The 16,866-nt window shown below is 35.7% G+C and overlaps 1 non-coding gene across 1 annotated transcript; it reads left to right on the top strand.

Annotated features, from left to right (window-relative positions):
* Positions 1-12,947: 12,947 nt before the first annotated feature.
* Positions 12,948-13,077, top strand: LOC116662312. The gene has a single exon (XR_004318352.1). It is a non-coding gene; the product is annotated as a small nucleolar RNA SNORA11 (small nucleolar RNA).
* The last annotated feature ends 3,789 nt before the right edge of the window (positions 13,078-16,866 follow it).

A 16,866-nucleotide genomic window follows, 5' to 3' on the forward strand; every position in this document is an offset into this window, starting at 1 on the left:
CAATAAAAGATTGATAACCATCAACAGAATCATTTCCTCATCATAAGACTTAGAGTGGCGTCATGATGCCTCAGGAGACCAATTCTGTAGAGTCTAGCAGTTGTCACTTCTCCCATCTCTTTATCGCCTAAGTATCCAAGGTGTGGTCTTCTTGGTATTTAGCCTGCTTTGTAAGGTTCCAGTTCTGTGACCTTCTCCCTGGAGAACAACTCAGAAACCAAGTATGATTATTACTTTCGATTACTGGAATAAAGCAGAAACAGTAAAACTAATAGCTTTATTTTAATAATGGTCCTGGAGCTGTGAGTAGCAACTGGTCAGTTGGGTCAGTTGACCGTTTTAAGGGCAAGCAAAATAATAAGCAATCTGTTAGCCTAAATGTGACCATTTTATTAATCCTCCTTCACAACCTTTTTGGGGTCTGTTGTGTGCACAACGTGGCGGCCCGTTGGTGACATTGTGACGTGCACAGTTTCAGTGAAAGAATTTATCAGAGAGTATGGGAATAGAAAGGAGTTTATTAGGGTGCACTGCCATAAACAACAGCGGACCACACAGACGAGAGGTGCCTGTGTGAGCACTGAAGGCCAGTTGTTGGGGTCTTTTATAAGGTAGGGTCACAAGTGCCTGACTGGCTTGAGCACAAGTCTCTGATTGGTTGTAGGTGAGGTAAGAAGTTTAGGGTCTGTGAAGGGCGGTGGGGTTTATGACTCTGATAAACTGGGCTGAAACAAGCCAGCCTGAGCTATTGTGAGATTAAGCATTACCTAGGGCTATTAGTTTGTTAGGACAAACACACCCAGTAAAGCAAAGAAAAGACCAAAAAAAGACAAAACAGAAAGCACTTCATCTGTGGAGGGATCTGAGAGCCCAGAAATGGGGGTCGTTGGATTCTGAAGGATATCAGTTGGCCGGAAAGTTACCATCCTCCACCTGGGTGGGGGCCTTAGCTTCTGTGAAAAAAACTCAGAGCTGTGTATCAGATTGTTATGTATATTTCTCGAGGAGGAACCAGGATCCTGCCCCAAGGCTGCGCTATTGTTTCTTGACTCCCTTTCCTGTGTTTTGGCATTCCCTCACTCCTCTCATTAGTAACTGTTTGAATCTGCCCTTTGGAACTCAGGGAAGGTCTGGAAGGCTGAAAGCCTTTTTCCTACAAACAAGAAAAGGACAACAGAGAAAGGCTTCTGTAGCCAGGAGGGCCCGACAGGGTCCTGCTTGGTTTCATACTTAGGAATTCACATTCCTGAGAGCCAACTATTATTTTAGTTAGGAGAGATCTACCATAAAGTGGCAAGTACAAGTGCTTTCTTTATTTATAGCTAACACTATCTATAGCAATATCCTATGCTTTATTAGTTCACATTGTGAATGTTGGAAGCTGGTTTTTATTGGTGAAATTTGTGGCTTGTTAATTAGCATAATGAACATTAGAAATGAGTTCTCATTGTTGATATTAAATATATTCAAAATATGTGACTGGCTAAAATATTTTGAATACATACGTCACTCTTATATGAGTAGAGCAAAAAATCCAGTGTAGCCCATGGCCTTTACCATTAGGAATACCCAGACTCAAAACTAAATGTGGTCTAGTGGCCAGCTTTTGGTTTGGAAAATTTCTGGTTGCCTAATGCAGACTATAGGCTAACACAATTCTGCCTCTAGAATGTAATTACATCTTTTTTTTAGTAGATTTTATTGATTGAGAGGACATTTATGTGCATATGAATTCCAGAATCACAGTAACTGCATAGGGTCCCAGGGGTCCAAAGTTTGCAATTTGAAATCACTGTTGTGTATATGGGGAGAAGGGAGGTTTCACATCATTTTAGGAAGAAAGATTAATCTGACTTTGGAATGTGGGATGAATTGAATTGCTGGAAGAATACCCCAGAGAAATAGTAAAAGTGTGGTGTCTGTGAGAATGGAATAGAGAAGTTGGATTGGAGAGGCATGGTAGAGACAGAATATGCTTGGCTCAACAACTAAGTAAATACAGGGACTAGAGGGAGAAGGAATGATATTTATAACAATCATGTATTTAGAGCTTATGTGCCAGGCAGAGTCTGAGTAGTTTGTATATATTAAGTCATTTATTCCTCACAGAAACCTTAGAGTTGGATATTCTACAGATGAAGAAACTGAAGTACTGAGAGTATAAACACTCTGCCAAAGGTCAGAGAATTGGGATTTAAACCCAGGCAATCTGGCTACAAAATCCTAACTGTTCAACCATAGTGCTTCAAAGAATTAAATATAACCCCAAAGTTTTGAGCCCCTGTGATTAAGAGAATGATGAGGTCATTGACTGAAATAGATAAATCAGCAGAAGTATTTGGGGTAAGGGGAGAAAACATATATATGCATGTATCTTGGTCAGTCTACTTTGTTACTATTACTGAAGGCAAGATGATGTGCCCACCACACCATGAGGCCAAATGAACTGAAACTTTGAAGTCTGGAGCAGAGAAAGGTTTATTGCAGGGCCATGCAAGGAGGACGGGGTGGCTCATGCCCAAGAAAAACCTCGAACTCCCCGAAGGGTTTCAGCAAAGCCTATTTAAAGACCAGGTGAGGGAGGGAGTCACAGGGTACCTGATCAGCTTGTGCACAATTCTCTGATTGGCTGATGTTGAGGTAACAGGGCCGTCAACACTAACAACCCCTAAGTGCCAGAAGGTCTGGGAGCTATGCATTCTCAATCATCAAGTAGTTAGTTTCTTCCCTTTGTGATAGTTTTAAGCATCTGAAAAACTCAGGAAATATACACGATATACTATTCTCTGAGTGATTCAGAGAGGAGCTACAGCAGAGGATATGAGGGAGGGGTCTGACCCTGGAAGGCCCTCCAGGGTCCTGCTCGGTTACATTTCTCTGTTTATTTAGTTATTTATTGATTGATTGATTCTTTCAGTTTTATTGAGATATAACTGACATATAGCACTATGTAAGTTTAGGGTGTATATCACAATGTCTTGACATACATATATTGTTAAATGATTACCACAATAACTTTAGTTAACATCCATGACCTCATATAGTTACAAAATTTTTTTTTTCTTTGTGATGAGAATTGTTAAGACTTGCTGTCTTAAACAACCCAATCAAAAGATGGGCAGAAGACCTAAACAGACATTTATCCAAAGAAGATGGCCAGCAGGCACAAGAAAAGATGCTCAACATTCCTAATTATTAGAGAAATACAAATCAAAACTGTAATGAGGTATCACCTCATACCAGTCAAAATGGCCATCATCAAAATGTCTACAAATAATAAATACTGGAGAGGGTGTGGAGAAAAAGGAACCTGTTGATGGGAGTTCTCTATAGCCACTATAGAGAACAGTATATATATGTATATGAGTATTACTCAGCCATAAAAAATGAAATACCATTTGCAGCAACATGGATGGACCTAGAGATGGTCATACTAAATGAAATAAATCAGACAGAGAAAGACAAATATTATACGATATCACTTATATGTGGAATCTAAAAGAATGATACAAAGGAACTTACTTACAAACCAGAAATAGACTCACAGACATAGAAAACAAACTTAAGGTTACCAAAGGGGAAAGGCGGGGAGGGATAAATTAGGAATTTGGGATTAACAGATACACACTACTATATGTAAAATAGACAACAAGGACCTACTGCATAGCACAGGGAATTATATTCAATATCTTATAATAACCTATAATGGAAAAGAATCTGAAAAAGAATATATATATATATTTTATATATATATATATTTTTTATATATATACACACATATATATATAAAACTGAGTTACTGCTGTACACCTGAAACATTGTAAATCAACTATACTTCAATTAAAAATGTTTAAAAATTTAAAAAAGACTTAGTCTCTTACAACTTTTTTTTTTTTTACTTTTTATTGAAGTACAGTCAGTTCACAATGTTGTGTCAATTTCTGGTGTACAGCACAATGCTTCAGTCATACATGAACATACATATATTCATTTTCATATTCTTTTTCACTGTAAGCTACTACAAGATATCAAATATAGTTCCCTGTGCTATACAGTATAAACTTGTTTATCAACAGCTTTCAAATATACCATACAGCAATGTTAACTACAGTCATCAAATTGTACATTACATTCCCATTGCTTATTTATCTTATAATGGAAGTTTGTACCTTTTGCTACCTCCATCCAAATCCCTGACCCCCAACTATAGTAACCACAAATCTGATATCTTTTTCTATGAGGATTTTTTAAAGATTCTACATGTAAGTGAAATTGTGCAGTATTTGTCTTTCTTTGACTTATTTCACTTAGCATATGCCCTCAAAGTCTATCCATGTTTTCATGAATGGCAAAATTTCATGCTTTTTCATGACTGATTAGTATTCCATTGTGTATATATACTGTGTATATATACCACATTGTCTTTATCAATTCAGGTCAGACACTCTGGGGTAGCACAACTAAAATCTCTGAGATTCAAAGGTGCCAAGAGTGGATAATACTTTTAAATTTCTATTAACTGTTACAAAGCATACCTTAAATGAGCCATTCTAGTGCAAGTTAATGATAACACTTGGAGAATGAGAGAATGTTGAAGGAAACCAGAATATATGACTCCAAAATATGCTTCTTTGACATAAAATTTATTTTGAGCTGAAGGCAATTAAGAAGCAGTAAACTCTAAAAAAGCTACCGCTTTTCTGCCTAAAGGCAGGAAATAAATTTTCCTTTTGCTAAAGACAGACTAATGTGACCAGAGATGGCACCAGAGAAATCTGTATAAACAAACCTTGTTAAACTAACCCTTATCTTCCTAGTTACTCTTCACCATTAACAACCCTTGCCCAAACCTCTTTGTCTTATCACAGATTTATTGTTTTTCTAAAAGATATTAAATTGTCCTGCTCTGGTCACTTCTTCAGGTCTTCATTTTCTTTATTAAATGTAAAAATTTAATAAAACTTGTGTGCTGTTCTCTTCTTAATTTGTCTTTGTCAGTTTAATTTTCAGACCCAGCCAGAGACTCTATGACAGTTGAGAAAAGCTTTTTCCTCTCCTACGGTGTCATGACACAAGCAAGCCACTAAGCTAAGAAATGAAGGAAAACATAGCCCTGATGTTCCTATAGCTGCATTGGCCCCCTTTTATATATCTTATCACAATATATCTTAATTATGTTGGCTTTTTCTCTGGTTTATCACCTTTCCCCCTAATTAGATTGTGAGTTTCTTGAGGGCAAGGATCTTGTCTTACTCATTTTTTTACCTCACAACACACATTACATCTCATGATGTTCAGTGGTGCTCAGATATTTTTTGAATTGAAAAGCACTTGAATGAAAAGAAATTATCAAATTAATACATCAAGGCCTATGTCTCCTAAGCTGAACTTCTACTACTGTTTGAAAGGGCTTGGTTATCCTGTATTAATATGATAATGATGGCACTAAAACTAGGCATGTTATCTTTGCTACCCTGATAGTTTCTAACTATAGTGATAAATTGATAAAACAGAAGAGAAATTTAATTCTTGTCAATTCAGTGATTTCTCCTTTATTTACAATAATTTACATAATTAGGTCAACCATGATTGCACAACTCCAGGAAACAGCATTCATATGGACCATGATCTGGCAATTTTTTTTTTTTGTAAAGTAAATATATTTGGCTTTTCTGATAGGGTCTGTTGCAACTAATAAACTCTGCCATTTTAGTAGGGAGAGCAGCCACAGGGCAGTATGTGAATGAATTAGCATGGCAGTGTTCGAATAAAACTTTATTTATAAAAACAGGCTATGGTCTGGATTTGGCCCTTAGACTATTGTTTTCCAAACCCTGACACAGAATACAGTATGAATGGTACCCCTTGGAGTTGTGCAATGCGGTAGTCATGTATACAATTAATATAGACTAAATGAACTCAAGAATTTTTCCTCTTTCTAGAAAAGGCTTGAAGGATTACCTGCTTCCTACTCATTTTACAGATGAAGAAACAGATTGTGAGTGGCTGAGAAAGAGAGATATGCTTAAAGTAATATAGTTCACTTGTGTCAAAGCTAGCTATGAAACCCAGGTATCCTGACCCCTAGTCCAAGGCTCTTATTGTTATGTCAGCCCATCAAAGATGAATATTAAATTATTTCTCATATAGTTATAGTTTAAAATATGCTTTATTATATTCTAATTCTTTGCAAATTGATATGTTAAAGATAGTTACTCATACCACAGAGCAATTACTATAAAGCAGTAAAATAAAAATATACACAGCCAGAAGGAATCCCTTGCCATGATGTTAAGTCTTACAATATATTGGCAAATAAGTTAGCACAGTACTGGCAGTAGGATAGACACATAGAACAATAGAACTGAAAAAAACAAAAACAAAAACAGAAATAGATCCACACAAGTATACCCAATAAATTTTGAGAAAGGAGCAAAATCAATTCAATGGAAAAAGGATAGCCTTTCTAACAAATGTTGAAGAAGCAGTTGGATATCCACAGGCAAAAAATAAAGATCCTTCACCTAAATTTCATATCATATACAAAAATTAAATCAAAATAGATTACAGATTTAAATGTAAAACTATATAACTTTTAGAAAAATACATGGTAGAAAATCTTTGGAGACTAGCACTAGGAAGACAGTCTTTAGACTTGACACCAAAAACATGATCCATAAAAGGAACAAAAACATATATTGGTCCATCAAAATTAAAAACTTTTGCTCTGTCAAAGACCTAAAAGCAGTGAAAAGATAAACTACAGAGTGGAAGAAAATACTTGCAAACCAGATATCTGACCAACAGCTAGTATCTTAATTATATAAAGAACTTTCATAACTCAACAGTTAAAAAATGGGCAAAATAGATGAAGAGACATTTCTCTGAAGAAGATATACAGATGGCAAGTAAGCACATGAAAACATGTTTAACATTAGCCATTAGAGAAATACAAATTAGAATGGCAATATTACTACATGCCTATCAGAATGGCTAAATGAAAAGAAAATATTAATAACACTGAATTCTGGTGAGGATGCAGAGAACTTTGACTTCATGCCAGTGAGAAGGTAAAATGGTACACCCATTCTGGAAAACTGGCAGTTTCTTAAAAAACTAAGTATATAACTTACAACTTGGGTATTTATCCCAGAGAAATGAAGACTTATTATGTTCATATAAAAACCTTTATATTAATGCTCACAGCAGTTTTATTCATAATAATCCAAAACTCAAAAAAGCCTAGATGTCCTTCAAAGGGTGAAAAGTTAAACAAAGTGTGGTACATACACACCATGGAACACTACTCAGCAATAAAAAAGAATGGACTATTGAAACACATAATAATTTGAATAAACCTCAAGGAAGCTATGCTTAGTGGAACAATCCAATAACAAAAAGATAGTACATGTTTCCATTTATGTAACATTCATAAAGTAGCATAATTATAGAGGTAGAGAACTGGTTGGTTGCCAGGTGTTAAGGATAGGGAGGAAGGGGACGAGTATGCCTATAAAGGGGTAACATAAGAGAGTCTTGTGGTGATGATACAGTTAGTATCTTGATTGTGGTAGTGGTTACACAAGGCTATACATGTGATAATATTCCATAGGGCACCCCCACCCATACACAAATTAGTTCATGTATAACAGTTGAAATTTGAATAAACTCTATGGATTGTGCCAAAGTCAGTTTCTTGGTTTCAATAATGTATTATAAGGCTATAAGATGTTAACACTAGACTAGGCTAGGGAAAGGGTTTATGGGAATTCCCTGTACATTTCTTTTGCAACCTACTGTAAATCTATAATTATTTCAAAACAAAAAGTATGCATATTAAAATATAAAATATATTTTATTATAAATTATATAAATGTATACATGAGAGAGATGGAGAGAAGTGAATGAGTGTTATCTTCAATTTAATAATCATTTATTGCATGCATTCCATAGCCAAGATTCTGGTTAATGCAAAGCTGAATAAGTACATTTTCAAAGACCATCCATTCCATTAAACAGAGTCTTCTTGAGAAGTTTCAATCAAAATGCCCTTAATCTTTCAATATGAAACTTACCAATGAGTAACATAAAGTAATTGAAACCTATTAACTTCCTTTGAAGTTAATTAATTCCTTTGAGTTAATTATGAACATAAACTATTCTTCATTCCAACATTCTTCTAAACTATTTTTGCTAAAACCACCAAGGATGTCCTAATTTGCCAAATGCAAGCCCTGGTTGACTGCTCTGTAGCATTTGTCCTTGTTAACCAATTTTTCCTTTTTCTTTTTTTAAATTGAGGTAACATTGGTTTATCCTTAAGGGTATTATGCTAAGTTAAATAAGTCAGATGGAGAAAGACAAATACCATATGATTTTACTCATATGTAGGATATTTTTAAAAATAATTCTCCTTTTTTAAAGTGCTCTACTTTTTTAACTTTTGTGACATCACTTTTTCTGTCTCTCCAGTCGTTTTTAGTTTTCTCTCTTGTTTTATATGTTCTCTCATAGCTTCAGTAATAAACCCATGCTAATTGTTCTCACATCTCTTTTTTCAATATCATCTTCTTTCTTGAATTTCAGACCCATATTATCAACTGCTCATTAATTGTTCTACTTGAATGTCCTCCAGGAACTTCCCATTTAATGTAACCCCCCATTCTTCCTCCATATATGTGTTCTGCACATAGTAGTTGCTCAATAAATATCTGAATTAAAATCAAAATATTCTTGATATTTTGAATGATACATAATTGTATTATTCTTGAAAATTAGAAACCTCAGTGCAATTCTTGGCTTTTTACCATTACTCGTAAATCTAGCTAATCACAAAATGCTATTGATTTTACCTCAATGTTTTTTAACTTAGGCTGTCCCCATTCTTACAGCAACTTCTTTAGTTAGAGTCCTCATCATGTCTCACCTGGACTGTTGACATAGGCTCCAAACTGGTTCTCACAGATTTATGTCTACAAGTGAATGACTAGAGATGTGCATGTGAGTGAGAAAGATGTGAAAAGCTAACTACAATGTGAAACCACTGTCCCCAACTGTGCAGCTTAAGTTACCAAAAAAAAAAAAAAACCAAACTTCGGATGGACAATTTTTGATTGCAGAATCAAAGACCTTGTGAGAAATAGCAAGCTAAGAGAAATGAGCTTGTAAATGATGCTATGGAAGTTTTTATTTCAAATGCTGGCTCCCTAAACATCACCAAAACAACTGTGGGAGTAGATGGTCTCAGTTTTCATATAAAGGAGACCATAAAAAGAAATTAGGAAAGGCACTGAAAGTTAATTGTACATTAAATTAATAATAGTGAATATTGAGCAATTAATTTTTATTTATTATCATATCTTTGCTGTAATCTGACTTAAGCCAGTTTGGCCTTCACAAGTGTTGGGTTTGAATGTCTGTAAATTGAAGACTATAGGTCTTCAAATGCACAACTTTGTTACTGCATGACATGTTACAGTAAATGGAAATCTTAAACTGAATTACCCCACACATGCATTTATTAGTTAATAGGAAAAAGTAAGTCTTACAGCCTGTTACAATAAGCTTTGAAATTTCACTTCTCCATCTATTTGAGCACTTTAACAAACATCTTGCATGGATGTTTCACTCCAAAGCAAGTGTTCTGACAGTACGTTTAGCTGATCTATTTGGGTCATGGGACAAAATTCTTTCTTATTAGAGTATGTGTGTGGTGGTGGGTGGGTGGGGTACAGAAAAGAAAGAAGTTCTAAACAGTGAAACACAAACAGTGAAAGACAAAATGCACCAGACAATTAAAGAGATTATTTTATTTGGACTATTGCATTAATGAGGAACATCTCAAAGAAAAGGAAGGGAGCTTGAGGTTTTATAGAGGCAGATAAACAAGGGAGTTATCCATGAGGTATATGAGAGTCATAGAGGAGTATAAAGATGGGTCTTATCTGAGAAGATATGAGAACAGAGTAATCCTTTGAGGTTAGCCAGAGTATAAAGGAGTGGGCAAAATTCTTAACTGTTGCTAATGATGGGCTTCAGAACACATTACATCCAGAATATGGTGCATTGGCATACTGAATATTTTGAGCTGAAGGAATTTAAGAAATGGTAAGTGCAGGAAGAATTCTCCAACATTTTCACTGAAGCAGATCATAAGACCCTCATGTAAGAGGTGCCCACCCTATACCCAAAGGAAAGGAATACCTTATGCCTAAGACAGAGGGAATTTGACTGAACAAGATTTGCTAAGTTTCCCCATTTACTGTCTAACTCACCCTTTTATCCTATCATGTGTTTTTCGGTGACTCTCTACTCTTCTTCAAACCTAACATAAACATATTCAGGTTTAACTTTTTTTTTTTTTTGGAGTGGGGTGGTTCATTTCCTTAGGATGGCACCCATGTCATGTAAAAATTATATATTAAATAAATGTGTATGCTTTTCCCTTGTTAATCTGTATTTTGTTACAGAGACTCAGCCAAAAGTCTAGAAGGGTTGAAGGAGAAAGATATTTTTCTTCCCTCATATTACCTTCTGGGAGCACAGGGTCAGATAAAATTCATTATCGGCATAGGTACTCCTTACAAGGTGTTAGATTGCTGGGCTCTTCTGGTTCTTATATACCCCTTTTTGTGCAAGGGTGGAGCTGCCTATAGAATATTTCTAGTCAATACATATTTTTTGAATATCACCAATTAGAACCAGTTGTTTTGAGAAGAGTATTTTAGATAGAATAACCAGGAAAGTACTCTCTGAGTAAGTAATTTTGGAACAGAGACCTCAATTCATTAAGTGAGCAAGCCATGCAAAGCAGAAGGGTGTTCCAGGCAGAAGGAACTGAAAGTGCCAAGACCTTGAGGCACAAATGAGCATGTTGAAATAAATGAGAGTACCCAAATGAGAACAGCAAAGGGCTATTTATTCAGAGCTTGTTGTAGCAAGGGAGTCAGCCACCATAACTTGCACTTGGCAGAGACTCAAAGGCAGAGAGTAGGGAAGCTTCATTGTGGAAAAAAGGGGCAGCTTCAGGTGTGACTTGATTAAGGAGACTGTTGGCATGGTGAAACTATAGGCAGGCTAACTAGAAGCAGGGCATCCTATGTGAGGGGTGCATATTTGGCTTTCTCTGGTTGGTCCTAAGTTGGGAGCTGGGACAAAAATTAGGGAAGCTGTCTGTTATTAATCAAGTCCTGGATGTTTGAGGCTGATTGTTATAGGGAGTATTGTTGGCTTCCTGGATTGGTTACTAGAGATAATAGTCTAACTTCCTATAAGTCTGACATCTAGAAAGTAAATTTATTTCTTGAGTGGTTTCTGCAGATTGTGGATCAGAGTTCTAGTTTTATATATGATTTGGCCATTGTCTGTCTGCGTATTCAGTCTCTCAAGTGTGACATGTTTGAAGAACACCAAGAAGGCTAGTGTGGCTGGAGTGGAAAGAAGGAGCAGAAAGTGTTAGGAGATGAGGTTAGACAGATAGGCAGGAAATAGGTCTGATAGGACCTTGAAATCCATTCTAATGAATTTGATTTTACTCCATTGTAATAGGAACCCTTTGGAATATTCTTAACAGGGGAGTAAAGTGAGCTGATTTCTAGTTTTAAAAGTTTGCTTTGGCTGCTATATAGACAGCAGAGACTATAGAGAGACAAGAGTAGAAGGAGAGAGGCCACCAAAGAGGTTATTGCCATAGTTTAGGTGAGAGAAGTGAAAGAGTTTGGAACACGCCCCACAAAATATACCACTCTAGCATACGGATTATTTTAAGTTAAAGGCACTTGAAAAACAGCAGATGCAAGAAGGGCACTCTGACCTTTTTTCTTTTAAAAACAGGAGATGAAATTCCCATGTGAAAGATATTGTAGGGGAGCAAATTTTGCCACCCCAAAATGTGTCTCTTTGGCTTGAGGGTTAATTTAGGCTGATTATTTTTAAGAAACAGAATATTCAGGAAGTTTTTCTTGTTATCTCTCTTTTAACTGCATAAAGGAATTTAGATAAAGGGCCTGGAATAGACCTATCACCAGAGATAAAAGAGTATGGGCTAGGTGAGGTGGGAAAAATTTGGCAGGGCCTGAAGATCAGCATTCACTCTGTGTCCCATTGTCTCTGCATGGCCCAGCAAACATTTGTGTCCCAAACATTTGCTTTTTCATCTCCATGTGAATTGTCTTCCTCCCCTTTCAGGTCCCAAACCACTATTCCCAAAGTCCTCTTTTGTCTTTAGCCAAAGATGAAGATGGTATTTAAGGTGAAGGTTTCAGGCATTTTGTCAAGTTACACAGTTTTCCTGGGTCTCGCTCATGTATGCATGTTATTAAACTTTTGTTTGATTTTCTCCTGTTAATCTGTCTCATGTCAGTTTAATTCTTAGACCAGCCAGAAGAATCTAGAAGGGTAGAGAAAATTTTCTTCCTCCCTGACAATGATCTCCCTATACCAGAAGGGAAGAGACATTCTATCTCCAAGGATGGGAAGTTGAGGCTGAGAGAAATCTGTACAAATAAACCTTGTTAAACTAACGTTTATCTTCCTAGTCACTTCTCCGCCTAATTAAATGCACTAGCCCAAGCCCCTTTGCCTTGTGACATTTTCACAATTTACTACTCTTTGTCCAATTCAGTACATTATTGTTCAACTGCTTCTTTGGGTCTTCATTTTTCTCATGAGGGCTCCCATGTACATGTAAAAACAAGTTAAAACTTATATGCTTTTCTTATGTTAATCTGTTTTATGTCAGCTTAATTCTTAGGCCCAGCTGAAAACTCTAAGAGGATAGAGGATAAGTTTTTCCTCCCCTATAGGTGATAAGTGGTCTAAACCAGAATAGTAGCTGTGGAGGTGGTAAGAGATAGTGGATTCTGGACACGTTTGGAAGGAAGAGAGAACAGGATTCATTGATGGGTTGGACGTGATGGTGAGAAAGTAATCAAGAATACAGTATCTCTGGGATGTGCTCAGAGAAGGGGGCCTGAAGAAATGACTCCTCTGTTTACAACACACCCAACAGGAATCTGGGTTCATTGTGACAAATGGCACAAAACTTGGGGCCTTCCTATGAACACATACCCTACACATGTCCCCCTGCACCTCCACATGGCTGCTGGGCAAGACCAGTGGGACAGGGCTCAATACTGGAAGAAAAACCGCAGTATTTAGTGGGGGAATTTGCCACCTAGAGCCTGTCTGGTCCATGAATGGGTGGGCTATGAGTGGTCTTATAGACATGAAGGCTTTGAACTTCTTTTCAAGGGAAAAAAGAGATTCCATATGCCATTCTGGAGTAGCGAAGTTTTTTAGAGCAGTGAAAATACTTTGTATGACATTATACTGATGGATATCTATGTCCTTATACTTTTGTCCAAACTAAGGTGAACTGTGGACTTTGGTGATTATGATGTGTCAACATACGTTCATCCTTAATTAAAAAAAAAAGTACCACTCTGGTAAATAAAAATAATGACTATGCACATATGTGGAGAGCAGGTAGGTATATGGGAAATTTCTGTACCTTCCTGTCAAGTTTGTTGTAAGCCTAAAACTGCTTTAAAAAGTCTTAAAAACAAGAAAACTCAGGGTAGATATTTTTGGCAACACTGGTTTCAGTTATATACATATATGTGTGTGTTTGTTGGATTGTGATGTAAAATGTATTTTTCAGGTCAAAAAAGTTTGCAAGCCACTGTAGTTAAGTTACAGTGGGCAAATAAAAACAAAACTTAAACTCAAAAAAAAGTAAAAAAGAACACAGTATCTCCATTGTCTCTGAGCTGAGCAAATGGTGGTGCCATAAATAAGATGAAGAAAGTCTTTGTAAATGCCTTATGCTCCTTCATTAAATCATGTCTACTTATCCAGATGACATATGTATGCTTCTTGAGGATAAGGATGGAGCCTTGTCAAGTTTTCTTTCCACTATGCTTATTAAAGAATTATATACCCAGGACAGACTTAAGTGAATATTTTTGATTGATTCTGCTAAATAAATTGAAAGAAATGTTTTTGATGCTAGGCCAGCAGCCGTTTCTAATTGGGGTGCCTCTATTCTATTCCTTTCCCCACCTTCTTGATACTTAAATAAAAGAAATGCAGAACACTTGGAAAATCTACATTTTTCTTCAGGAGATAAATTGACCTGCTTATTGATGTAGTCATTCTAGGCAAAGTGGCTAGCTGCTCTAACTGGATCTGAAAGAATCCAGATATTTACATTCATTTGAATGCAGAAATAAAAAAAAAGTACTTTGTGCATTTTACTCCTGGAGAAAAGGAGACAGATCAATACCCACCAGAGAATTATAGCTGAATTGTAGATAAGACATAAATCTGTTAGTTGTATTCTCATCCAAACTATTTTTTAAATGCCCGGGTAAGGAAGAGCCTCTGCTATTATTTAAATCTGGATTTTTTTGCTTCTTGTAAATTTGTAAATGCAACATAAGGAATTTTTCTCCCTTTATTCTATCATGATACTCCTATCAGCTATAGTGCTATATAGAAATACAAGGGAACAGTAATGCTCTGTTAGTAATGGAATTTACATATGAAAAGAAAGTGATGCATATTCAATTGCCCCTGTTTTAGAATCTCATCATTGTCACATTAGTCATTACTGTGTAACTACCTTGTTTTGATTGATTATATACATGATTTCAATATAAATGAGCATAGCTGTCATGAAAAACAATTTCCTTCCATTAAATTATAAAAAGTCATCAGTATGTTTAAATTTTGCTTTTTAAAAATTTCATGTTTCTTTAATTATCATATATATTTGAATGGAAGCAAGCATTTTTCTTTATTATCTACATTTTCATTTTTTCTACCTTCAAAATCATGCTACAATGCTGAGTTTGCAACATCACTACTATTTCTGTAACAATCCACTTTGATATCAGTCACACATATGCAATTTAATAAATGATCAAGCAAAATGAAAAAATTCTGATTAAAAATAAATGAGAAGACATGGAAGCAACCTAAATGTCCATCGACAGATGACTGGATAAAGAAATTGTGGTATATTAATACAATGGAATACTACTCAGCCATAAAAAGAATGAAATCATGCCATTTGCTTAGATGGACCTGGAGAGTGTCATTTTAAGTGAAGTAAGCCAGAAAGAGAAAGAAAAATACCATATGATATCACTCTTATGTGGAATCTAAAAAAAAATTAGAAAGAGAACACTAATGAACTCATCTATAAAACAGAAACAGATTCACAGACATAGTAAACAATCTTATGGTTACTGGAAGAAAAGGGGGTGGGAATGGATAAATTTGGGAGTTTGAGATTTGCAAATGTTAACCATTACATATAAAAATAGATAAAAAACAAATTTGTATAGCACAGGGAAATATATTCAATATCTTGTATTAACCTTTAATGAAAAAGAATCTGAAAAAGAATATATGTATATGACTGTACACCAGAAATTCACACATTGTAACTGACTATACTTCAATAAAAAAAATAAATGGAGCCATTCAAACCTAAATTCCTACTAGCAAATAAAAAAGATTATAAAGTGCTACTAGAAGCATATGCTAGAAGGAAGCATTAGTTTTATTTCAAAATTATTATATCCTTAGTTTCCTCATGTAAAGTAAAATCCCACTAAATAAATCAGAAATTTTCAAAATTCAACATGTGAAGAACAGTAAGGAAAAGGTGTGATAAGTAAATGAATATATAAAGAACAATGTTAGTATCATGTTAGCCTGTGTAAGTGAACAACATGTTTACTAAAAGCAAACTCCCATCTATTAAACTAGATTACACTGTCTTCCAGTAATGACAACTAAAATGTTCACAGTGTGTTTAACCAGGATTAACTACACCTGGTTGGAACAGAGTAGGTGGGCCAAATCATGGAATTGCGTTTTCCCACTGAGCAAATTCAGCTACAGGCACCAGACGAAATGCAGTATGGGTCAGAGTATGATATTTAGCCATTTTGTCAGTCATCCAGTATTGCTGAACATCTGCTATGTGCCAGGTTCTGTGCTAATCATTCAGGATGTAAAGACGAATGCCTTCCCTCAGAGGGCTCACATATATGCACATGAATGAATTGTAATGCAGTGATTAAATACAAGAGTATAAGCAATTATAACCACTGAGTTCACACAAAAGAAATAGCAATTAACTGTGTTCTGGGAGGGAGAATCAAGGAAAGTGATAGACCTGGATAATAAGGATAAATCAAGCTGTTTTGAAGGGTGAATGGCAGTATGCTAAGGATACAGAAGTAGAATGGGCTTTTCAGCAGAGGAGGCAGAAGGTGATCTGGAGTATATTGTGAAAGAGAAAGTAGTAGGGAATGAGGATTGAACAGAGCAAGGCAAGACAAGGTGATGAAAAGTTTTATGCATAATGCTTGGAATTTTGGACCAGTGTCTGATCATCTTATAGTGACACCTACAAGTAAACAAGCAATCTCCATATACACAGAGCTTGCCTTTAGCTTTTTTCAGTGTCTCATTCTTAAATATGAACATTCAGTCAAGGATCACCAACATTTGAGAAAAACTTCTGAAATGAGAGCTGTATATATCTAAAATGCATAATTTGGTAAGTTTTGACATATATATCCTCAAATGTATATACATATTCATATGCATGTTCAAATATATACATATACTCCTGAAACCATCCCCACAATCAAGATAGTGAACATATCCACCAGAAAGTTTCCTTGGACCTTCCATCTTATTCCTCGCCGAGAAAACTGGTATGTTTCCTGTAACTACAGATTTGTATTTTTCTAGAACTTTATATAAATGGAATCATGAGTATTTGCTTTTTTTGATCTGGCTTCTTTCACTCAGCATAATTATTTTGAGAGAGTCACCCATGTTGTT

The sequence above is a fragment of the Camelus ferus genome, chromosome X (assembly GCF_009834535.1).
Source record: "Camelus ferus isolate YT-003-E chromosome X, BCGSAC_Cfer_1.0, whole genome shotgun sequence".
NCBI lineage: Eukaryota > Metazoa > Chordata > Mammalia > Artiodactyla > Camelidae > Camelus > Camelus ferus.